Below are 24,308 nucleotides of genomic sequence, written 5' to 3' on the forward strand. Positions count from 1 at the left end.
TTAAATGTCCTCAAGCACAATGTACATGTTACTTTTCCTCTGGTTTCTTTTGCATTTAACAATATACACTAGAAACCTTGTCATAATTCATTTTTCAAAGTCTCCATTTGATGAATAAATAGGCTGTTTCTAGGTTTTTGTTGTTATGAACAGTATATCATAAGGGTGAGGGAATGCTGATAAAACTGCTAGCTTTTGTCTTTACATGTCTGGTACCTGAACTGATTCAGTTAGCATGTGTTGGGCCAGGGGTAATACAGCTAAAAGTAGAACTTAAGTGGAATATGGAACTTAAAATTAAGTCACTGGAACATGGAGCTCATTTCATATATATCTCACAATCAGTGTTACTTATGATTCATACCCATATGTAAGAGACTATTTAAAAGGACATGCAGATGCAACCAATATGTGCATCTTTACCCCCAAGGCAACTACACATACCAATGCTCTCATGTTCCCAAAACTAAATAAAACCTGATCCCCTCCATTTTGGCCACATCAATGCACTTACCTCTGAAAATTTTCAGGTTTTTGAGGTAGCTTGGCTGGATGACCATGGACAAGGCCTTAACTTCTGTGGTCCTATTTCCTCATGATTAAAACAAGGGTGTCTATCCCACTCCTAAAATTTCAACAATTCTGCTTTTCTCAGCTTTCACTGTTAACATTTTTAAGAGTAAAGAAGAAATGAAATGCCCTCTTCTTTCTTGTCCACCCTCTTTCTTTTTGAGGAATTAAGTTTTAGAATTAAGGAGAAGAAATCTTGGGAACTGATTCCCTAAAATTTTAGGATTTTACACTGGCCTCTATCTGTAATCCCTGTGTTCTCCCCTTGATCCTTGTGAAGCATTAGAGGTTCTTTAAATCTCCTCCCAGGAAGGAAATTAAAAGAATAAAATGTTGGAGAGAGAGCATGAGGGTGAAACTTGAACATTACCATAATTTTTGATTACTGTAAGGTCTTCAAAAAGAATGAATTATAATGCAGCCTTAAATAAAAGCTCTATATGGAGTCAACTGCAGTCACATGATGGGCCACGCAGAATTAAGGCAGTAGAAATTGCCAAATTTCAGAAAATATCATAGAAGTTTCAAAGTTAAGAGTTTAAGGGACTAATATAGATCCCAACATATTATCAGGCAAATTCTAAACAACTGGCTATTGAAAGCTCTCAGGAGGCTGTTAATTTCCAGTGACATGTAATTCAATTAAGAAAAAAACAGAAATTTGAGTTTAACCAAATAGGAAATTAAGATACAATTCTGGTAGCCTTCAACACATTTTAAAATAATTCAATCAGTTCTAAAGGTATAACTGCCTAAATTACCAGCATGGATTATGGAAACCAATGTCATGACTTTAAGCACCACCACCAAAGATAATCCTATAGAATCTTTAGGAATATGAGAAAAACACAGAGTAAACTTTAGGATGTTAAAGAAAAGTTGTATGTAGATTTGCTTTTAACAGTAAAATATTCTTAGTTTAAAAATTGTGTGTGCATCAACTATAGCGTTTTCCCTAGAAAGATTACATTAAATAAACATTTATGCTGAGAAGATACGACAATTAGCTGAGATATGTTCCAGTGTCATGTTACCAAGCTAGAAAACCTAAAGAAATACAGTAAGGACATAGAGTTGGCAATCTCAAAGGAGTGATTCATTAATTTAGCTAGGAGGGTCAAGAAAGTTTCAATATAATATGCCAAATTTTAAATACATTTTGAAGGATGATATGTAGATTCCTAGTCATAGAAGAGGGGAAGAGCATTTTAGGAAGAGAAAATGGCAGGTACAAAGGCACTGAGAAATGTTTGGAGAAAAAGGGGAAAGTTTGGTATAATTTCTAGAACATAGTGTACATGTACAGCAGGAAGAAACAAGGCAGGAATGTATGGTGGGACCATAATGTATTGTGGAATTTGAGGTATGCTCAGACACCCTGGCTTCTTTAATAATAAGCAACCATGCTAAACTATAGAGCGTGTGTTTTATCATAGCACATTAATGACCACATGTTAGAAAGGAAACTGGAAAATAACCATCAGTTATGGCAATGACTCAAACATTCTCTATTTCAGTCTTCAGAGCACTAGCATACAAGATGATATTTGGGAGTATACTCTCTCTCTCTCTTTTCTTTTCAATTTAAATTTTAGTTAACATACAGTGCAATATTGGTTTTTAGAGTAGAATTCAAGGATTCATCACTTACATACAACATCCAGTGCTCATCACAAGTACCCTCCTTAATCCCATCACTCATCTGGCCCATCCCCCACCCCCTTACCCTTCCCTCCATCAATGCTTAGTTTGTTCTCTATCATTAGAAGTCCCTTATGGCTTGTTTCCCTCTCTCCTGTTTCATCTTTCTCCCTTCCCATATGTTTATCTGTTTTCTTACTTAAATTCCACATATGAGTGAGATCACACAGTATTTTTCTTTCTGATTGACTTATTTCACTTAGCATAATACATTCTAGCTCCAACCATGTCATTGAAAAAGGCAAGATTCCATTCTTTTTGATGGCTGAGTAATACTCCATTATATGTGTGTGTGTGTGTGTGTGTGTGTGTGTGTGTTCCTTCACACACACACCACATCTTCTTTATCCATTCATCAGTTGGACACTTGGGCTTTCTCCATAGTTTGGCAATTATTGATAATACTGCTATAAACATCTGGGTGCCTGTGCCCCTTCAAATCTGTATTTTTGTAGCCTTTGGGTAAGTACCTAGTAGTGCAATTGGTGGATCATAGGGTAGTTCTATTTTTAACTTTTTGAGGAACCTCCAAACTGTTCTCCAGAGTGGCTGCACCAGTTTGCATTTCCACCAACAGTGCAAGAGGATTCCCCTTTCTCCACATCCTCACCAATATCCATTGTTTCTTGTGTTGCTAATTTTAGCCATTCTGACAGGTGTGAGGTGGTATCTCATTGTGGTTTTGATTTGTATATCCCTGTTGCCAAGTGATGTTGACCATCTTTTCATGTGTCTGTTAGCCATCTCTATGCCTTCTTTGGAAAAATGTCTATTCATGACTTCTGCCCACTTCTTAACTGGATTATTTGTTTATTGTGTGTTGAGTTTGATAAGCTCTTTATAGATTTTGGATACTAGCCCTTTATCAGATATCATTTGCAAATATCTTCTGGGAGTATGCTTCTTTACATCATACTAAAATAAGCAAAAGCCCAGCTATTCTAACAGAAGTTAGATTGTAGATTTCTACATCTTTACAATGGCTAACGGATCTACTTCCATGAGATATGTAGATAACACAGTCCTAAAAAACCTCAGAACTTTCAAGGTCTCATGGCTTCTGAGCTTTTGAAACCAAAAAGTAGCTTTAACATTTTTAAGACCATGTATATTTTCTCTAGCTGTATTTCCCCCTTTCCCTAACCTATTGGTATATTTACTCTTACACATACATGTCCTGGGTTTTGCCAAATTCTGTGCTCATACCATTCTCAATATCCTCTTTACCTAATCTGTCTATTCAAATTCTACCCATTCCTCTCCCCTTAGTTTGAGCATTATTGAGCATGTATAAGAAGCAAGAAATGTGTTTGATGGCATGTGGTGGTGGTAAAACAAGAGGAATATAGCAAATATATATTGAACACCTAGAACATACCAATCACTGGAAAGTTTCAGATCATTAATTTTATATAATTCTGTGCTAAGAACTATCCGTGCTCTAGAGTCTAGACCCAAATGCCTAGTACTTTTCCTTTCACTGATTTCAGTCTTATGCAGTTCTATCCTCTTCCTCCTATCCCTTCTATGATGCTTTTACTGGATTTATTAATATTCTTATGTTTCCCTACTTCCTCGATAGAAATTTTTTCTTCAAACACTCCTTGTCCCTTAGTGAACTCAAACTTTTCCTTGCTAATCTCAAAGCCCTAAAAGTATTTATCTAAAATTAAGGATTTTTTTGAAAAAACATTATTGCTACCATTATAAAAGGCTCCTATGATTCATTTTTATCACTTAACAAAAGAAGAAATTTTCAGGATCATTTCACTAGTCTTTCTCAGATATTTGGCAGTAAATAAGAATTTCTGGCAAGACAAAGAAATAAAAGACATCCAAATCAGAAAGGAATAAATTTGTCACTATTTGCAGATTATATGATTTTGAATATAGAAAATCCCAAAGACTCAACCAAAAACAGTTGGAACTTATCAACAATTTCAGTAAAGTTACAGGATGCAAAATCAACATATGGAAACCAGCTGCATATCTATATACTAACAATGAAACTTCTGAAAAAGAAATAAAGAAAACTAGCCCATTCATTCACAATAGCATCAAAAATAATAAAAGACCAAGGAATAAATGTGACCAAGTGAAAAATCTGTGCAATGAAAACCATAAGACTTTGCTGAAAGAAATCGAAGGTACAAGCAAATAGAAAGACATGTCATATTCATGAATTGGAATTAATATGGTTAAAGTGTCCAAACTACCCAAAGCTATCTATAAATTCAACATAATCCCACCAAAATACTAATGGCATTCTTCACAAAAATAGGAAAACCTACCCTAAAATTTGTATGGAAACACAAAAATCCCAAATAATCAATGCAATCCTGAGGATACAGAACAAAGTTAAAGGTATCACACTTACTGATTTCAAAATATGCTACAAAGCTATAGAAATAAAAACAGTACGGTATTGGCATAAAAATAGACATAGACCAATGGAACAGTATAGAAAGCCCAGAATTAAATCCCAGCACATATGAGCAACTATTATCTGACCAAAGAGCCAAGAATACCCAAAGGGTAAATGATAGTCTTGTCAACAAATGGTGCTGCAAAACTGGAGAAAGACATGTAGAGCAATAAAACTGGATCTCTCTCTCATACCGCTCACAAAAATTAACTTGAAATGGATTAAAGACTTAAACATAAAACCTGATACTGTAATACTCCTAGAAGAGAATTCAGGGAAGAAATTCTTCAGTGTTGGCCTTGGCAATGATTTTTTGGATATGACATTAAAAACACAAACAACAAAAGCAAAAATAAACAAATGGAACTACATCAAACTTTAAAGCTTCCGCACAGTAAAAGAAACAATAAAATGAAAGGCAACCTACATAACGGGAGAAAATTTTTACAAACCATAGACCAGATAAGGAGTTAATATCTAAAATACATAAAGAATTCATTCAGCCCAGTAACAAAAAAAATCTGATTAAAAAATAGGCAGAGGAACTAAATAGACATTATTTCAAGGAAGATAGACAAATGGCCAACACGTATATGAGAAGGTACTCAGCATCATTAATCATGAGAGAAATGCAAATCAAAACTACAATGAGACATCACCTCTCACCTGTTAGAATGTCTACCATCAAAAAGACAACAGATAACAAGTGCTGGTGAGCATGGGGAGAAAAGGGAACCCCGTGCACTACTAGTGAGAAGGTAAATTGGTTCAGACACTATGACACAGAGGTTCCACAAAAAATTAAAAGTAGGGGCACCTGGGTGGCTCAGTAGGTTAAGCGTCTGCCTTCAGCTCAGGTCATGATCCCAGGGTCCTGGGATGGAGCCCCACATTGGGCTGGCTCCCTGCTTGGCAGGCAGTCTGCTTCTCTCTCCCCCCTGCTTGTGCTCTCTCTTGCTATCTCTCAAGTAAATAAATAAAATATTTTTAAAAAATTAAAAATAGATCTACCATATGATCCAACAATTCCACTTCTGGGTATATACCAAAAAGAAATAAGCAGTGTATTGAAGAGTCATATGCACTCCCTTGTTGATTGCAATTTTCACAGAGGCCAAGATATGGAAATAATCTAAGTGCTCACCAATGGATGAACAGAAAAAGAAGATTCAGTATATATCTACACAATGTAACATTTTCAGCCATGAGAAAGGAAGACACCTTGCCATTTGTGACAATATGAATAGATCTGGAGCACATTATGCTGAATGAAATATCAGACAGAGGAAGACAAATACTGTATGATATCACTTATATGTGGAATCTAAAAAAAACCACTTGTAAAATCATAGAGTAAAATGGTGGTCACCAAGAGATGGAGTTGCAGGAGATAGCAAAGATGTTTAAGAGTACAAACTTGTAATGTGTAGTACATAAGCCCTAGAGATCTAATGCACAGTGTGGTGAATATAGCAATAATATTATGTTATAATCATCCAACTTGCTAAGAGGCTAGACCTAGTCATTCCAAAAAGAAAAAGAAAGGTTAATTATGTAACATGATAGATGTGATAATTATCATTATAATGGCAACCATATTAATGTATACAAATGTATCCTATCAACAGGTTGTGCACTTTAAATTTGCAAGCTATATGTCAAGTATATTTCAATGAAAAAAATTAAAAGAATTCCTCTAAAGCTCAGTGTAATCAATACATTATGGTCTGATTTCTTAGAAATGATGACTCAGTCACTTCTTAATGAATTCTGGAAGAGAACACTAGGTATCTAAAGGGTGAGGACACTCAAATTATGATATTATACTCCCAAGGCCAAGACAACCATTAATTAGTTCAAGTGTTTCAGACTCCAAGTATTTTCCCTGCTGGGTAAGTTGACAAGCCATAGGAACTCATTCAAATGATGAATGGGACCCCAAAATATTAAAACTGACATCAAAGATCAGTTGGTTAGGGTCAAGGGCTTATTGAGTATGAACTTCTGCATTTTGATGATGAAACCAGGCCACTTTGAACTTCAAAAATCTGGCAAGTTACATCTTTAGAACACTAGTGTTTGTCAGACAAAATTTGTTTTAAGGACTTGATTATAAAATCCTGCCAGAAACCAGAATACGGTCCCTAGAGAAATATTAAACTCTGTTTATTCTAGAGTCACATGAAAGCATATTCCAGTGGGGGAAAAATTAGTGTTAGTAAAATCAGGTAATAAATGGTTCTTTAGAGACCCTGGTGTGAATCATGTGAGCCTGCAGTATTTCTGCAACACATTCATTGGCTGAGACATTTTGCCTCATTTGGGTCATTGACATCATGCCCCCTATATTTTTCTGTCTCTTTAGAGACTAAAAGGTAACTATGAGAATTTTTCCATGAGAAAATCCCAAACCAGGGAACTATGGAAATTTGACTTGAATTTTATGTCAAGTTTGAGGGTTGTTGGGTATCACAAAGATAAAGCTGACAAAAACATGCATTGGAATAGAAGCACACTCTCCACAGATTCAAGAAATGAAAGCAGCTGAAATGAGAACAATTCTCCTTGCTTACCCTTCAGAGACAAAGCGGCAGGAAATTGTGAGATTCCTCACAGAGCCCCACTTGCGAGGAAGCCCATTTAGCAAATGGTATGAGTTGTGGGATCTGTTGTTATTGGTTTTCTTCCCTGGGAACACAGCACACTGGGGATTCAGCCGTACCACAAAACGGTCTTCTAAACCCTCAGACTTGTCAAGTGCAGACTGAGAACTACTCCTTATGGGTTTGCAAAGAGCCATAACTCTCTTTTTTGGCTCACTCATTCTTGGCACTCTCAGATTGCTAGAAGAAAGCTTTTGAACCCAACTTGGTGTTATGGGCCACCATTAGCTCAGCCTCCTAACATCTGTTCTGTATTTTTGTTGCATAGGGAACCTGAAGCCTTCAGAATGAAAGTGACAAGCCAGGAACTAAGCCACGGAGAGTCTTCAGGGAGAGAAGTACCCAAAATATAGCTTCCATCTTACTACCTACCAAAATTAAGTCACAGTTTTCATACTTGACTAAAGTTCTTCTAAACACCAAAAGGAAACAGGGGTGCCTAGGTGACTCAGTCAGTTAAGCACCTGCCTTTGGCTCAGGTCATGATCCCGGGGTCCTGGGATTTAGCCCTGCATTGGGCTCCTTGCTCAGCCAGGTGCCCGTTTTTCCCTTTCACTCTGTCCCTCTCCCCAATTTTGATCTCTCTTGTTCTCTCTCTCTCAAATAAGTAAATAAAAATCTGTTTAAAAAAACTCCAAAATAATTTGCTATAACAGAAATATAAATAAAAACAATTCCCAAATGTATGTGTTTCTTGGGGGGGGGTGGATTTCATTATGCAGAACATCTAACATTTATTGTTAGTGCCTGCTATAAGCCAAGTACTACTGTAAGTATTTTATGGGTATGAACTATGTAATTCCCACAATAAGCCACAATAAATTAGTGTTGGGTAGATATCAGTATCGTCTGTTTTATTGGTATGAGAACTGAGATATGTCTCATGTCTAAGGTCCCAGAACTAAAACTAGCAGAGCTGTGACTTGAACCCATGTAGACTGGTTCCAGCATCCAGATTCTTAGCCATTTCATCATATTGCCTTTCCTGCTTACAAAAGCATAGAAAGTCAAAGAAATAAAAATCAAGTTCAGAGGTTTAAAAACCTCCTAATTTTTACATACTGGTAATTACTCCCACAGGAATCTGTGAATATCCAATTTCTTTTCAGGATTCCATAGATAGGTACACAAGCCAACTAAAAGGTACAGAAGGCATCTTTAGATTTCTTCTCTTTCCCAGACTGGGCATTACTGGACCACAGCAGGCAGCAGCAATTCTCACTGTACTTCCCAGGCTTGTGTGAGAGTGAGAAGGAAGGGGTTAATATGCAGCTGGAGCAATCATTCTCCTGTTGATAATAAGCCATGTCAATTAGGAACTGTGTCTCTTTGGTTCACTCTTTGTATGTCAGGGTTCTTCAAAAAACAGAACCAATAAGAGATGATAGATGATAGATAGATGATAGATAGATACATAGATAGATAGATAGATAGATAGATAGATAGATAGATAGATAGATGATAGATAGATAGAATCTATCTATCTATCCTAGTAAAATATGGCTAGATAGATTATGAGGAATTGGCTCATGGAATTGTTGAGACTATTCAGCCCCACAGTCTACCTTCTTCGTGTTGGAGATCTAAGAAAATCCATGGTATAATTCCAATCTAAGCCCAAAGGCTCAAGAACCAGGGGAGTCGGTGGTGCAAATCCCAGTCCCAAGGCAGGGGAAGATGGATATCCCAGTCCAAGCAAACAGGCAAGAAGCAAAAGGGTTAAATTCCTCCTTCCTCTGCTTTTTTGTCCTGTTCAGATTGGACGATACCCACCCACATGAGGGAGGTCAAGCTGCTTACTGAATCCACCAATCCAAATGCTAAGCTCTTCAAGAAACATCCTCACAGGCACACCAGAAATAATGTTTAATCTATGCACCCTGTGGCACAGTCCAAGTGACGAGTAAACTTAACCACAACTGCTATAGCTCCAGTGTCCGATACGGTGCTTGACATATAGTAGCCATTCAGTCACTATTTGTTAAGTGAGTGAATTCAGTCATGCGTGTACTGACTATTGGATGCCACATACTATTATCTCTGGTACTGTATCAGGCACCTATATGTTTATTTTATTATGGAGAGAGTTTTAGATGATTGTGGGTTCACAGAAAACATGAACATTACACTTGGTGAAATGCCCAAATAGAAGCAGACAAGACTGTGAACACAGTACTTTTAAAGGAGAGGGAATGTCTGCTTAAATCTAACTGAAATGAGCCTGACATAGATTGATAGGAAATGGTAAAATATAAATAATATCTCTTTAAAGCATTTTTAATAAATAAGGGACCCAAAATAAATTAGAGTCTCTCATTATAATTTGTATCTGCCAACTGTTTATTAGAAAGATTAAACTTGGTAGATACTGTTTTTATGATACCATCTTTACTGCCAACACAGCTTTGAAAAAATATGGTCGATGAAAGAGGATAATGATTCCTATTGAAGACTGCATGAAAATAGTAAAAAATATATCAGTTGTATATCATCCAGAACAAAAAGAGATTAAATTTACCTCATCTCTGGATGTGGTACTTGGCCCCAACTGCATTTTTGCAGCAGGGTGGAGTATGAGATCAAAAACACCAGAAATATTATGCATTTAATGAAAGCCAATCTTCTGGCAACTAGGCTAAGCACTGTTTTGTCCTATTTCTGTGGAATTTTGGTCACATCCCAGATATCAAAGAATATCTTTATTCCTACAGAACTATAGCCTGAAGAAAGATGGACACCATATCTGCAGTACTGCTTAATTTAAAGGCCAATTGCATTTCTTCATTTGTAAAATAAAAGTACTTATGAATAAACCAACAGAAAACATTATACATTTAGCCCCTTCACTTTAAAAATGAACATAGACGTCGTTCCTGAAAAAAAAAGAAAAAAGATAATTATTGCCTGTCGAAACTAGAAAACCATTAATGTTTTTAGAGCTCAAAGGTGACCTTGGAAATAATCTAGTCTCATCTCCTGGTTTCACAGGCAAAGAAACTGGAGTACTAAAAAGTGCAATGATTGATCCATAACCCCAGACCTAGTGGACAAAGCTGAGACCAACATCCAGGTCTTCTATGTATAGTCTGGAGAATTTCTATTGTCCTACGCTGTCTCGACGCGGTATTGCACTGTCCCACCCTCACAAGATATTGCTAAGTGGCTTGGTACACCCAGCCTCTGGTGAGAGTTCTGGGACTGCTTTTCACTTCAAGATACAAGGCAGTGCCCTGGAAACCTGGCACCAAGTATCCTGGGGTCTCTTTACAGTTGTTGCCAGCACCATCACCTGGACATTGATCAGTATGTAGAAGTTTGATTTCCTTCTAGTTATCATTCACTTGTCACACCCTGGGTCAGATCCACAACATGACCATGTTTAATTCATGCTATTACATAATAGAAAGAGTTTTTTAAGACACTGACCTAAAACGCACCTTTCAGTTTTAACTTTCTGTGTGTGTTTTTTTTTTCCTGAGTAGCCAAATTTACTATATTTGCCCACTGTCTGAAAGGAAACCTCTTAACAAACTCCCTTCTGCATAGTTCTTTCACACATTTTTTCTTTCTTAATATCTCATCTACTTTTCATGGAACTCACCAAATCTATGATACAGCAGCACGTATCAGAGTCAGAAAGACAAAACTCTAGTGTAACAAAGAAGGTGTAAAGGCTTGAGTTGATTTCCATGGTGCTCCTCATCATATGATCTAACTTGAACCACAGTCCCCAAGTCAGGCGGGTTGATCCTCAGGGTGTCAGGCCACTAAGATCAGCTTTGTCTCCACTATTGTTCCTGTCACTCTAGCCTACAGATACCCGGTGTTCCGCAGTGATGGCTGGATAGTAGGCATGCTCATATGCATGTGTATCATCCTACTGACATTCCCATCTAGAAAATAAATGCCTTCTAGAATAAATAATTAACTGGAGGTCCTTTATTCTACAATAACTGGAGACTAATAGAAATGGACCAAGTCACAACAACATATGTGATGATAATGAGGCAAGGCCCCCTAGAGTTAAAAGTGAATCCCAACACTGTTTTATAATAGTTCATTTTCCTCGAACTGGTGGAGGTACCATTTAGAGATGCAAGAAGTTGGACAGCTGAAGGAGTCATCAATCTAACTGCCTCCACCCTTGGTTTTGTTTGAGCTCAGGGCTCCAATTCTGAGAACTAAGGGACTTAGATTATGATACCAGCCTGGTTTCTTATGTGCTTGCTCACAACAAGCCCCTTCATGGTCACATGAATTTGATATCCACCAAGAGAACATAACATCTGCTTTCTCTCAGTAATCCATTTAATTTTGAAGATCAATGGGAAAAAAGTCTCTGAAAGATGGAGATATCAGGATTATTATTGTAAATTCTCAGTTCTACCTATTGCATTTTAATAGAAATTCCAGTTTCATAAAATAAAAGTTATTGGTAAGGGAGGTTAGAGTGACATTTACAAGCCCTTTATGTAACACTTTACGGTTTTGCACATTATAATTCAGTAATAAGAAAAAGAAGAAACACTGCATATTTTCTCTCATAACTATTCAGAATACTTAACAAAATTCTTATGAGAAATTACCAATTTCTACTTTTATGAAATAACCTTAGCTATAACCCATTATGTAAAGGTAGTATTTAATTATATATCATTTCCAGATTATTGTAATTATTGACAATAATGACAAATAATTATCCAGGATATTCTAGCAGAAAACCGTGGAACTTCCTTCTCTTTTTCATATATTCAGATATTCATTCACTTTAGTTTTGCTCTTACAATTTATAACCCAGGATAGTTACTGTGATTCATTTAATTCTGTGCTTTGCTTCAATCAAGATCCACGCAGAAGCATTCCCCAAACCTTTAAATTGTTAGTAATTTTCCAATTTTTAAACTGTTTACAAGAGGTAATTCACAGGTACAAAGGGAGCACTTACCTTAATGTGCAGAAATCTCTCAAAAGGGATTGCAGCTAACTCAGCCAACTCAAAATAGAGTCCCCAAGGTATCTAAACCTGATGTGGATTTGAAGTTGAAGAGGAAGAGTCATACCGACTGGGGTGGAGCAGTGGGGTTGGTCTTTATAATTAATTATCAGGAATTTCTCTTATTAACCACTATCACTGTCATTTATATTATGTGCCAAATTCTGTATTAAGTCCTTCACATGGAACTTCATCACTCAAGTTTCACAGTGAACTCTATGGAATAGGTTCCCATTTTATTCATGGTGCGCTTAAAGATCTAAGAGGTAAATCGCCCACTAAGCAACAAAGCCAAGAATTGAAGCCAAAATCTCTGAATCCAAGATCAAGATCTTTCCTTTGCAGAGTAGGTAAGTCAAGTAAAAAAAAAAAAGAGGGCCCATTTTAACCTTTGATAAAACTTAATTACCAGGAACTGATTGTACATAATACACTGAAAACTTAAACAGTCAGTTTCAAATAGGCAAATTCAAAAGGTGGTTCAATGACCCTGAACATGAAAAAAGATGTTGAATCTCTACTAATTAGTAAAATGTAAACTGAAACAGCAATGTATTATCTGTTTTTTCATCCATTACTTTTGGATGCAAGAGTTAAAAATGTTAACAATATCTGGTTTAGGTGAAGATGCTGATAAATGGGCTTTTCTTCCATGTGCTAATAATTGTGACTAACACTAAGACTTTTTTTAGAGGAAATTCAACACTTGCCATTTAGAAAGACATTTGACATTCTGGATGGAAAGAAAAAAAATGAAATAGTTACAAAGGATAATATTTTTCAATGTTTACCTATTTTCTCCGTATGCTCTTTCACATTTTTATTCTCTGTATTTCTGGTTATCCTAATCTTTTACAGTAAGAATACAGTCATATTATCCTTGTGCAATTTAAGACATTGAGACTAAAGAGTAGACCATGAGGGTTCCATCAGCTAAATTGTACCTACTTCTCATTTACCATATTCTTTAATCACTGTTTCCTGTTATTCCTGGGATATCTGGAGAGAGGCCTGCTTCCCCTTGTCCTGCCAATCAGAAGTGCTGGTATCACAGTTCCCTCACTCTTCTAACACACAGATTCCCATGGCGAGCCCTACCATCTGTGTTCTAAATAGATAGAAGATACTGAAATTGACCCTGAGTTGATTTTCTACTGAAACATAGACGTACAGCAGGAGCTCCCAGCAATACCCACTTCTCTGCCATTCTTGCAAGGCAGGGTGGGGTTTCAGGCTTTGTGTCAACACAGTATCTGTTAGGCCCAGGATGACCAACATGCTCCTGGGAAAAAGCCCTACACCGCTATCAGCAAACACTTATGCTCTGACTCTGTCCCTAAGGTTGCTTCTTTTACACCTGCAACGCTCTGGGTTTTACATGGTCCATTCCTTCCTTATCACATTTCCTCTAACTTCTTTCCTGTCAAGTGTCTGCTTCTTCTTTCCTTCCTTTGGCACTCATTACCCCTATCTACCTTACCCACAGTGCCTGCAAAACCTCCTCACACAAATTCTCCTGGCCACTGCTACCCCTGAGGGCCTGCACATCCTGGTATTCCAGCCTTTGGGACTTCAAGAACCTGTAAATTAAACACAAAAATAAAGTGGAGAATTGGCAGAAGGCTGCCGAAGTACCAACTTTGCCAAGTGGGCAATCAAAACAAGTAATACCAACTATCACCACCACCATTTTATGGAAGAAAGGCATACTAAAATGGGAAAAGGTCATAATCTCAGTAAAATAAAAATCTGTCTTAAAGAACAGTGATCAAGCAAAGACCTGAGGTGGGGAAGGGACACAAGATGAGAAGAAGCTGGTTTACTGAAAAACAGTCCAGCCTGTTTGTCTAGCACAGGGGACCCTCTTGGAACCCAGATAAAAGACATGGGGAACTGCAACACCTCCCCTTACATCTCAGGGTCATGTGAGTGAGTTCCCCATGCTAAGCTAAGGAGTCACACTAGCTGCTCTTTTGTCTCAGAAAACTCCATCTATCATCAGCTGCTGGCCGCCCGTAATGGAAATGTCCAGCAAAGAGCAGCTCACTTATGCCAGAGTTTGCTGACCCCTTCCCCAATTCAAAGACAGCTCACAGACTCTTCTTTGTGTTCTCTAGCCTGGGATACTTTAAGCTCCCCTTGAAGAGAGTCTTGTACAGTTTTGCAAAGAGGCTACAGAGGTATGGAGGAAAAGCCTCAGCAGAAGTACTTGGCTGAAACTAGGCAGTGGCATCCCTGCAGGGCTCATTCTTGTCGTGGACATGTACCTGTCCGTGCAAAAGTTTTTAGGGCACTCACTGATATATGCCCCACTGTGAGACTCTAAAACCCAAAATGTACTTACTATGAATATGTTCTTTTTAGGTGAACACAGTTCTTGAAATGCAGTTCTTTCACATTTAATAAAATCCATTTTAATATTCACCCTGATGACTCATCACATATTTGTTCTAAAGTCAAAGGCTAAGTGGTGAAATGGCTTTTTTTTTTTTTTCCCCGAAAAGCCTAGGTTCCAACTACTTTGACCTAGATTGCCAGCAGAAATATCCTAACTCTCTCAGGCCTTAGGGAACCAAATCCCAGACTTTTTATCAGGAATTTGTGAAAGGGAATAGAAGGAAATGGGCTAGGCCCAGAGCCAAAAAGGAATTTGAGTTATGAGAAGGAATTGGTCAATTTCAGTGCACATAATGGCATCCAGAAAGGACAGATTGCATAGATGCCCCCATTTCCTCTTGTAGCAAGGAGACATTAATGGTCAGTTTTTACAGTGGCATGGTTTATGTGCTCCAGTAACATTTGGTAGCAGAGGCATTGCCTTCCACCCGGGCTTATTGCTAAATAATACGGAAGCTAGAAGGAAATGCACGAAGAAAGTTGAGAATGTGAAACATGTGGTGAGGTCAGAACACACACTCCCACATGCCCACACAACACATGACTTTGCACTTTCCTCTATCACTGTGAACACGAATGCCATTTCTATCACCATCATTATTTAGAATAAAAATTCTTAAAACTTGCTGCACCATTCATCTCTAGAGCTACGTAGGATTATTCCAGGCTTTCAGCCCAAGTTTTCAAAAAGCCTCGCTGATTAGAAGGCATTAACATTTATATTTTGCCAACACTGATTACACTGATTGCTGGCAAGTGTTTATGTGATAACTAAGACCTAACAAGAAAGATGCAGAAAAGGACAGAGCGCAGAATACTCATATGTAAGGGGCACCCATCAGTAATTGAGCTGACACCTCCTTGGCAAAGCAAGGAGGCTAACTCACAGACTTTGAGGCACTTTCTAGAGCTAACATTTTATAACTTTTCAGAAGGCATCTACTATTGAATAACAGGAGATTCAAAGTCCTTCAAAGGCTGATTATCAATTCCTCGTGCTCCATATTCTTTTTTTTTTCTTCCTGCCTTTTATCATGTACTCATTTCTCCTTGACACTGCTAATTAAAGAGGAAAGAAAGAGTTCTGATAAGTCAAACTGAATGGAATAGGAAGTTGAAGTTCTGAGATTACCACGGAGTTCTCCACATACTTAAATTCTCTGAAATATCTCTTTCTTTGTGGCATCCAGCAGAGAGAATTAGCTGGGATCAGAACTCTACTAAAATCTAAAGGTTTGTTGCAAAAGTACCTGTGAAGGAAAAATCTCAGAGAGAATGCAATCTACTTCTACAAGAGACCCCACCACAGCTGGCAACCGGGAAATCCGTGCTGTTTGTGATAAGAATGAAAGCAACCAATAGTCTTTCCTCTAAAAAGCTAAACAAAACCAGAAGCAATGACTTGCAAGTTTATGGCAAGCTTATCTCCTTCAGTTCAGAACTATTTGTTTGCCAACTAAGTGTTACTTTCCACAAATATAAAGTTAAATCAACAACTTTCTTGGCATTCATGACACAGTAGGTAAAAGAGCCTGTGAAATGTGGAATTAACTTTTCAGGTTTTGAAACTGATACATCAATTTTAGAAAAATAAACCATTTGATAAGTGTTTTGCTGGCTCATTTACACTCCATTCCCAATCATAACTGCTGACTCCCCAGGCAAGGAAACAGAAAGTATGTGTCGTGTCCTGAACAGAACTGAGTGCTACTTGGAACAGGGGTTAAACACGCGTACATTTATTTTTACCATTTCCTACTACCATTGTTACTCTTATTAACGTTGTACATTAAATAGTTTACCAAGTGCTTTCACATATTTTTTCCCATTTATGCATGACCCTCCCAATCCTGTGATATAGATAAAATACTTATCTACCTCAAGTAATTTAGCATCTATCACCATCCCCATTGCCACCATCATTTAATAAGCACTTACTGTGTGCCAAGCTGTACAACCAATGTTTTATGTGGATCATCTCATTTAATCCTCACAACGACCCTAAGCAACTGCAACTATTATCTCTATTTTAAAGATGAAAAAAACATGGTTGATTGGGTCCTGGAATCTGGGGTTTAGGAGTCCAAGTCCAGTGTTCTTTCCACATTGTTTTAATAATAGAGTTAAAAAAGAACAAAGAGAATGCTAAAGTTTCCAGTTCATTTCATATCAGTTCCCTTCAGACAGAAATAAAGCAAGAAAGGGACCATGAAAAGAAAGTTAAATTTGCAGCCTCTTCCCAAAATAAATACTTACAAAAATGCAGCAGGCAAAAGTATTTGCCAGATCTTCTAGAGCTTTTGTAAATTGCAGTAATGTTGTAATTCCACTACACTAGCAGCTAAACGCAAAATTCTACTTTTAATTCTCCTGCCGACCAAAATACCAAACAAACAAACAAACAAAAAGCTATTAAAATAGAAAATAAAGAGGACTTTGTTAAGAACCCCGACAGTATGGGGTCGCCTACCATGACTGATAAAACTCTTGGGTTTTCAAACCACCCCCGTTGCAGCCTGGTTGGTCTTTGGCTCTACCAGATTCAGTTTCTACTCAGAAGTATTAACGAGTACCCACTGCATGTTTGGTGTTGGGGGATACAGAGATGAATACGAACACTCATTGTTCCTGCCTTTCTGGAGATTATTATGAACTAAAGGCAAAGACAGATAAGAGATTAATTACAGTGTAATAATTTCAGAGCACGGGGTTTATCCCAGTATTGGGAATTAGAGGAAGCTTCCCTGAAAAAAAATGGCATTTAGATGAAACCTGAAGGAACGCCAGAAGTTAATCTGATGAAGAGGTGGCATGAGGACTCAGGGGAAAGAGAAGCTGAAGGGTAGAAATAGGGTCAATCACAAACCTGGAAGATAATCTACATTCTCCATGAGGTGGAGTTTCCATAATCTACCCCAGGGTGGAAGTTCAGAGGACAGCATGTTATACAGGGAGTCCATCTTTAAAATAGTTCTCTTACTCAGCCAAGAATTCCCACACTCTTAAGGAACTAGCATATACTTCCCTTACTCTGGAAGGACTGTAAAGGAAACACACTGATAGTTTCTCAGCTAATTACAACAGTGGTTTCATGAATGTCAGAAAAAAGGGAAGGGGGGATATAGTCATTTAACAGGACATGAGAGGAGGGTGCCTAGGTGGCTCAATCAGTTAAGTGACTAAATCCTGATTTCAGCTCAGGTCATAATCTCAGGGTGGTGAGATCAAGCCCCCTGTCAGGCTTCACTCTGGGCATGGAGCCTACTTAAGATTCTCTCTCTCTCTCTCTATCTCAAAAAAAAGGGGGGGGCATGAGAGGATAAAATGGAGATAGAAAAAGAAATAAGACTGGGGTAGGGATGTAAAAAAGGAAGGAAGGAAGGAAGGTATACCCTAAATGAAATAGACCACAGCAATGAAAAGTTTAAAAATTTAATATGAGCTCTCAGTTACCTACCTCAGGCTTAAAGAATTTATAACACATTATTCCAGATTCATTTATACTGGACTTAGGACCGCCAGAGAAGAAAATACAGTGAAGCAGATTTACTTTCCTACTTTCTGCTTAGGTTTGTTAAGCCTGTGGATGAGAAGCAATACACTAGAAGCTTTTATTTCATTCCTTTGCCAACACTCACACAAGAATTAGTGGTTTGTTTTGCTTTGTTTTTTAATATCTTTGCATTTAAGCATTAGTTCTGAATTGCTAAGGACACCAAGTGACAGGATAAGAAAGCAGCCCAAAGGGCACTAGGAAAGAAGGAAAATGATAGTTTTCCAGAAGTAATTCATGTGCTAAATAGTCTCTGTCCATCTAGATACACATATCAATCTTTTCACCCTGCTCTGTCTTCCAACCTCTTCAGAGGTTGACCTGCATGAGGAGTTCCCTTGAGTTTTCAGTCAGGTGTAGTCAATGAGAGGCACTGGTAGGAGATCAGAGAAGAGGGACCAGTGAGTTTGAGGTGCTTTGGCATCCCTCATTGGTTTCCATTAACCTTGCTCACACCTTGAAAATAGCCCCTTTATTAATCGCTCCTTACTGGCTTAAGTTGAACGTGCTACCTCTTTCCCTACCTCCACTCCCCAAAATGGTAAAAAAAAAAAAAAAACCAGTATAGTCACACAGAAGTCCAATTCAAGCTTAGGGGAAGCATGATTGACAAGAAAAAAGGTATATTTATGAGAATAGTATGTTAGAGCAAGAAACCCATTTGAAAATGCCTTTGGAGTATATCCATTGAATTCCTCCCTCCCAGCAAGGTGAGAGAGAAATAACAGTACACTGGGAGAAAAGATACAGCCAGAAACATTTTAGACAGTGATTCAGGAGAACCACCAAGGGATGGAACACCTGGAGAAACTATTTAGGAGGAATTGATAAGGACACTGGACTTTTCTGTAGCCCCCCAAAATAATAAACCTTCTAAGTAGTCACTTGTGCACATCTCCAGAGCTCATTTCCCTCTTCATAAGGTAAGCCTGGCCAGGACGACCCCAGTAGCCTCACTCTAACCCTTCTTTCCAAAAATGAAGATTTTCTAAGAATACTTACTAATTTGGCAACAATTCTGTTAAGTTATAGAGGTCAGGCTGCTAATAGTATTGTAAGAAAAGAAGAAATTCTTATCACTTTATTACAACTACGGCAAAGTTCTACTGGCTTCCTCTCAGTTACATGCATTAAGGAATACAAATTTACCTAAATGTCAAGAACTAGCCAATCAGTCAATCCCTTTCTAATGGGCTTAAGCCAATCACCAAATGTTTATTAACTATCTCTGCTTCTTAAATGAAAAAATATGTATTACACTATTCAAGGTAAAGCTGCTCATTTTAATTTCTGCCATCTTCCTGTGTCGTTCCTTAAGTAACAATGACAGCTAAATTATTTTTTCTCAGCCCAAGAGTAATGTGTTGGGCTTCCTTTTTAATGACAACACTCTTTTTGTTGCCAAATGCTTCACGTCTTAAATAATGGCTTGAATCTTGGCTGCAATTATAAGATAAGCTTGTTCTCATAACCTTTTCACAATGGATTTTCATCAGCTCCTTTATAAAGGAAATTAAAATTTGCATTTAACTTCAAGCTCATGTGTCTGAAATTGGACACACCATTAGCACATTCAGACCCGGTATATATAAAGAAATAACAATTGGTTTATAGGGTTTTGCTTACTATTTTATCTCTCAAGGAAAAGAGAAGGAAAATTTATCTGAAATTAATGAAGAATCAACAGAGGTTGAATGACAGGGTGACTCAGAAGTGAAGATAATATATTTCTGTAAATATAATATGCAAACTTCTAAATATGCCCTAAAGAAAACTTCGAAAATTTCTCAGTAACATCTGAGATCCAGACAACATAACCATAAGCAGGTTTGATGTATAATGAACGTAAATTGCCAGACGATAAAGGCCACAATAGGTATGAGTTCTATACAATGAGTGACACGACATCCTCATTGTTCAGGATAGACAACATGACAATAGCTATGGTTTAATAAAAGCAAGATGTCTCCAGGAATTAACAAGAAACTCCTTTCAGACAACGTTGTCAGCTCATTTTTTCCAGAACCCAAGCTGGGACTTTGCATAACCTGAGAGTAAACATCCCTGATGCCAGGACTTGAGAAATACCAAACTCCAAACTTGTGGAGAAGTGTCTATCCCTGATCCAGGATTCCAGCTCCCTGGCTTGCCCCAAATGTCTCCTTCCTCTAATGTTGAGCAAGGACTGCCAACTTTGATAGTAGGTGGGATTTGCCCATATTACAGCCTCAAATAGGAGAAAACATTCAAAACTAAATGAGACAATGGCTAATTCAAAGGCAACATCTGTGGGAAATATGATTGCAAACTAGGAAAGCAAGTTGTCTATCAGGAGACGAGTGATTCATAAATGTTTCTGGCAGGGTCTCACACAGATGGAGTCGTGCACACATGCTATTTTTTCCTGCTAGGATTTTTGCCTAACAGAGTAAGTGATTGCAGACCTGAGTGAGTATGCATTGTGATCGAAAGCAAATGTAATGAACTTTCTGATCAAAGCACCATTGAATCTCTTCCCTTGTGATATTCCCTGCTCTGGCTCCTTCCCTTCAGTAGGCAACTTGGGGAGGTTCTTGACTGAAATGTTTGTGCAGATGCGAACGCTCTGACTTCCCTCCTGGCAGGAATTTCAACCCCGAGAGGATACAGAGAAAAGAAAAATCCCAGTATCTACTTCCCAGCAACTCTAGAAAAAAATGCCAACAGTCCTGTCTGCGCCAAATGAGGCACAGGAGTTGGTCTCTAGTGCAGAGATACTACACACACAGAATTTGAGAATGTTATAATTGGGATCTTAAGGCTCCCAGTCCAAACTTCTCATTGTACAGTGACTGAGACCCAAGGAGATCAAAATGACTTGCCAAACGTCTCCTCAATGACAGAACAACCCAGTTCTCTTGATTCCAAATTTAATGGGCTTCTCCCCCATTGTGACATAGAAATTTTTTCACTAATTCATTTATACATCAAATATTTATTCAATGCCTGTCATTTATTCAATGACAATCAATGTCCTGAGTGCTAGAAAAAGAACAAGAAACAAGAACGAAAATATTTTACCTCAATTAGCTCACATTCCAGCAGGATAGAATAACAAAATTCAGATAAAAAAATAAATATATAATATTATCTCAGGTAGTGGCAAATGCTTCAGAGAAAATAAACAAAGGTCAAGGGGTAGAGGGGGCAGCTATTTAAGAGAGGGTGCTTGGGGGAACTCTCTCAGCTGTGACATTTGAGCAGAGTCTGAATGGAGTTAGGGTGTATGCCACACAAACAGCTGAGGGTAGAACTTTCTAGGCAGAGAGAACAGTATGTACAAAGTTCAGAAAGCTGGAATGAGCTTAGTGTGCTTGGGGGGTAGGGTGGGGAAGGGGTGTTTGCCTGGACTAAATGAAAGGGAACAGCAGGGGTGAAGTCAGAGAGGCCACTAGAGGGCTTTCAGCAGCGGAACAACTTGATCTTAGATTTTTTTTTTTTTAACAGGTTATTCTGACTGTTATGTGAACAGACTGAAGAGAGGGGAGAGAGAAAGGGACCAAAGAGTCCATAAAGAGGGACCACCCTAAGGCAGAATTTAAGTTCTTTGACAGCAGGGATTTTTATGTAGCTTGTTCATTGCTGCAAAATCAGCACCAAGAATAGTGCTTGACAAATTACTGAGGTCTTAGAGGTGTTTGCTAAATGAATGGATGCCTGAGCTGTGAGATAGAAGGGAAATTGACAGTGGCTTTGATTAGGATAAAGCAGTAGAAACAGTCAGACATGGGTAGATTTTGGTGATGTTTTGATAACAGAAGTAACAAAAAGGCTCAAGGTTGGATATGTATACCTAATAAGAAAGAACGGAAGAATTGTTCCTAGGTTTTTTGGCTTAAGCCCTCCAGGTGAATAGTCGTAAACTCTCAGGGAGAAACAGATTCAGTGGGGAAATTTGAGAATGCCGTCTTGATCATGTTACATTTGACCTGTATATTGCTCTTTCAAATGGAAATAGTATGTCGGGTAAGCAGTTGAAGGGTCTGGAGCTCAGGAAAGATACTAATGTCGGAGATATAAGTTGATATTATTTAAAACCACTGAACACTACAATGTCACCCAAAGAATAAGTATTGATGGGGTCTGATAGGTCCAAGGAGCCCTGAGACATTCCAGTGTTTCTGGGTAGGTAGTGGAAGAAGAACCAGCAACGGACTTTGGCCTAAGATGAAGAAGTACCGGCAAAAAAGGCTGACAATAAGAAAAACAGAAATTGAGGTGTCCTAGAAGCCAAGCAAGGAAAGGCTTTTGTGTTTCAAAAGGAAGGAGTGATAAACTGTGTCAGTTGTCCCTGAAAGGTCAAGATGAGGTCTGGTAATTAATCATGGTATTTGTCCACACAGGTCATTGGTGACACTAACAAGTGTAGTTTCAGTGGGATGATGGAGACAAAAGCTTCACTGGAATGAGTTCAAGAGGAAAGGAGAGAAAAGGAAGGGGAGGGTACAAGAATAGATCATCTTTCTAAGTAATTTGCTATAAAAGGTGTAAAGACATGGGGAATGATTTGGAGAAGATGAGGGAATCAAAGGAGGGTTTGGGGTTATTTTTTAGGTGAGAGTCATTACAACAAGCTTGTATGCTCATAGGAAGGTCCATTAGAAAGGGAAGAATTCATGAACAGAAACCAGGATACCTACAAGATAAAATTCCAGGTTAGACAAAAGAAAATGGGATCCACTACACAGACCTTAGCTTCAGAACAGAGCAGGTGTAGTTAATCTGGAAGGGAGGAAAGGCATAGTACTGGTGAAGATATGATTTGGTGGCACCAAAGACAGCAAGTCCCGTTCTGATGGCTTTTTTTTTTTACAGTGAAATAACAAGATCATCTACTCGAACATGGGGAAGGAAGTGGGGTCTGAAATTGAAAAAGGAGGAGATCAGGTGAGACCTGTAGGAGACTGATTCCCAGCAAGATATTCTGTGCAGTACCAGCACAGAATGGAATACCATTAGAGAATATTAACAGTCATCCAGCTGACAAAAAAAAAAAAGAGTAACACTGGCAGAACCAGTGTGGGCAGTTATGGGGAAGGAGTGGCTCCAAGCAAAAAAGACATGCAGAAAGAGGCAGAAGGAGGTGTTTTAAACAATATTATAGGAGCCCTATAAATTTCAAAGAGAACGTCAAGATGGAACGGATCAATGTAGCTTTTCATGGAGATGCAAATATTAAAAAGTAATAAATTATTTTTCCAGAATTCAGGAGGAAAACATTTACTACCTAAAAGCATTAGTTCTTTCATTTATTAACTTATAATGAAATAATACAGAGCCACACTTTGAACCAGCAACCATGGATATGTCTTAGGACATTTAATTACGTAGTAATACATCCCGAACAGGACAGAAAATTAATAACTTTTAAGTAGAAGCAATTATGTAACAATAATAATAGCAACAGTGACAGAATTATATGTTCAGAGTGCTTGAGAGTGTGGGGACTGGAAACACTCATTTAATCTAAAGAGTTCTATTGTTTATTCTCTATGGTAGTTTTTATTTTTAGCTGCCTGCTTTTTTATGGAAGGTTTTAATTAATTCCTTTTACTGTTTTACAAATCTCTCTCTAAAGTACAGTTTTAGATAACACTGCAATTCAAATCTTTGAGTAGTCTGAAGGTTTCCTTTTTCCTTCAACACTTTTAAAACACATAAGTTCCACTGTGAGAGATCCAAAAAAAGCAATATAAATAGCTCAGCAATTTGGACCTTCTTTGGGTTAAAGGAACCATAACACTGCCTTTTTCAAATTGGTTTCTCACCCCACTTTGTGAGGGAGGGGATTAAAAAACAAACCACACACACACACACACACACACACACACACACACACACACACACACACTGTCTTAGTTCTTTCAGTCTGCTATAACAAAAATGTCATAAACTGGGTAGCTTAAACAACAAATATTTATTTCTTACAGTTCTGGAGGCCGGGAAGTGTCAGGGCAAGGTGCCAGT

General features: G+C 38.0%; 1 long non-coding RNA gene across 3 annotated transcripts in view; it reads right to left on the reverse strand.

Annotated features, from left to right (window-relative positions):
* Nucleotides 1-24,308, reverse strand: part of LOC117801776 — a 611,477-nt gene that overhangs the window by 507,662 nt on the left and 79,507 nt on the right. The gene's annotated exons all lie outside the window — the stretch shown is intronic.

Source organism: Ailuropoda melanoleuca, chromosome 1 (genome assembly GCF_002007445.2).
Source record: "Ailuropoda melanoleuca isolate Jingjing chromosome 1, ASM200744v2, whole genome shotgun sequence".
NCBI classification, from domain to species: Eukaryota; Metazoa; Chordata; class Mammalia; order Carnivora; family Ursidae; genus Ailuropoda; species Ailuropoda melanoleuca.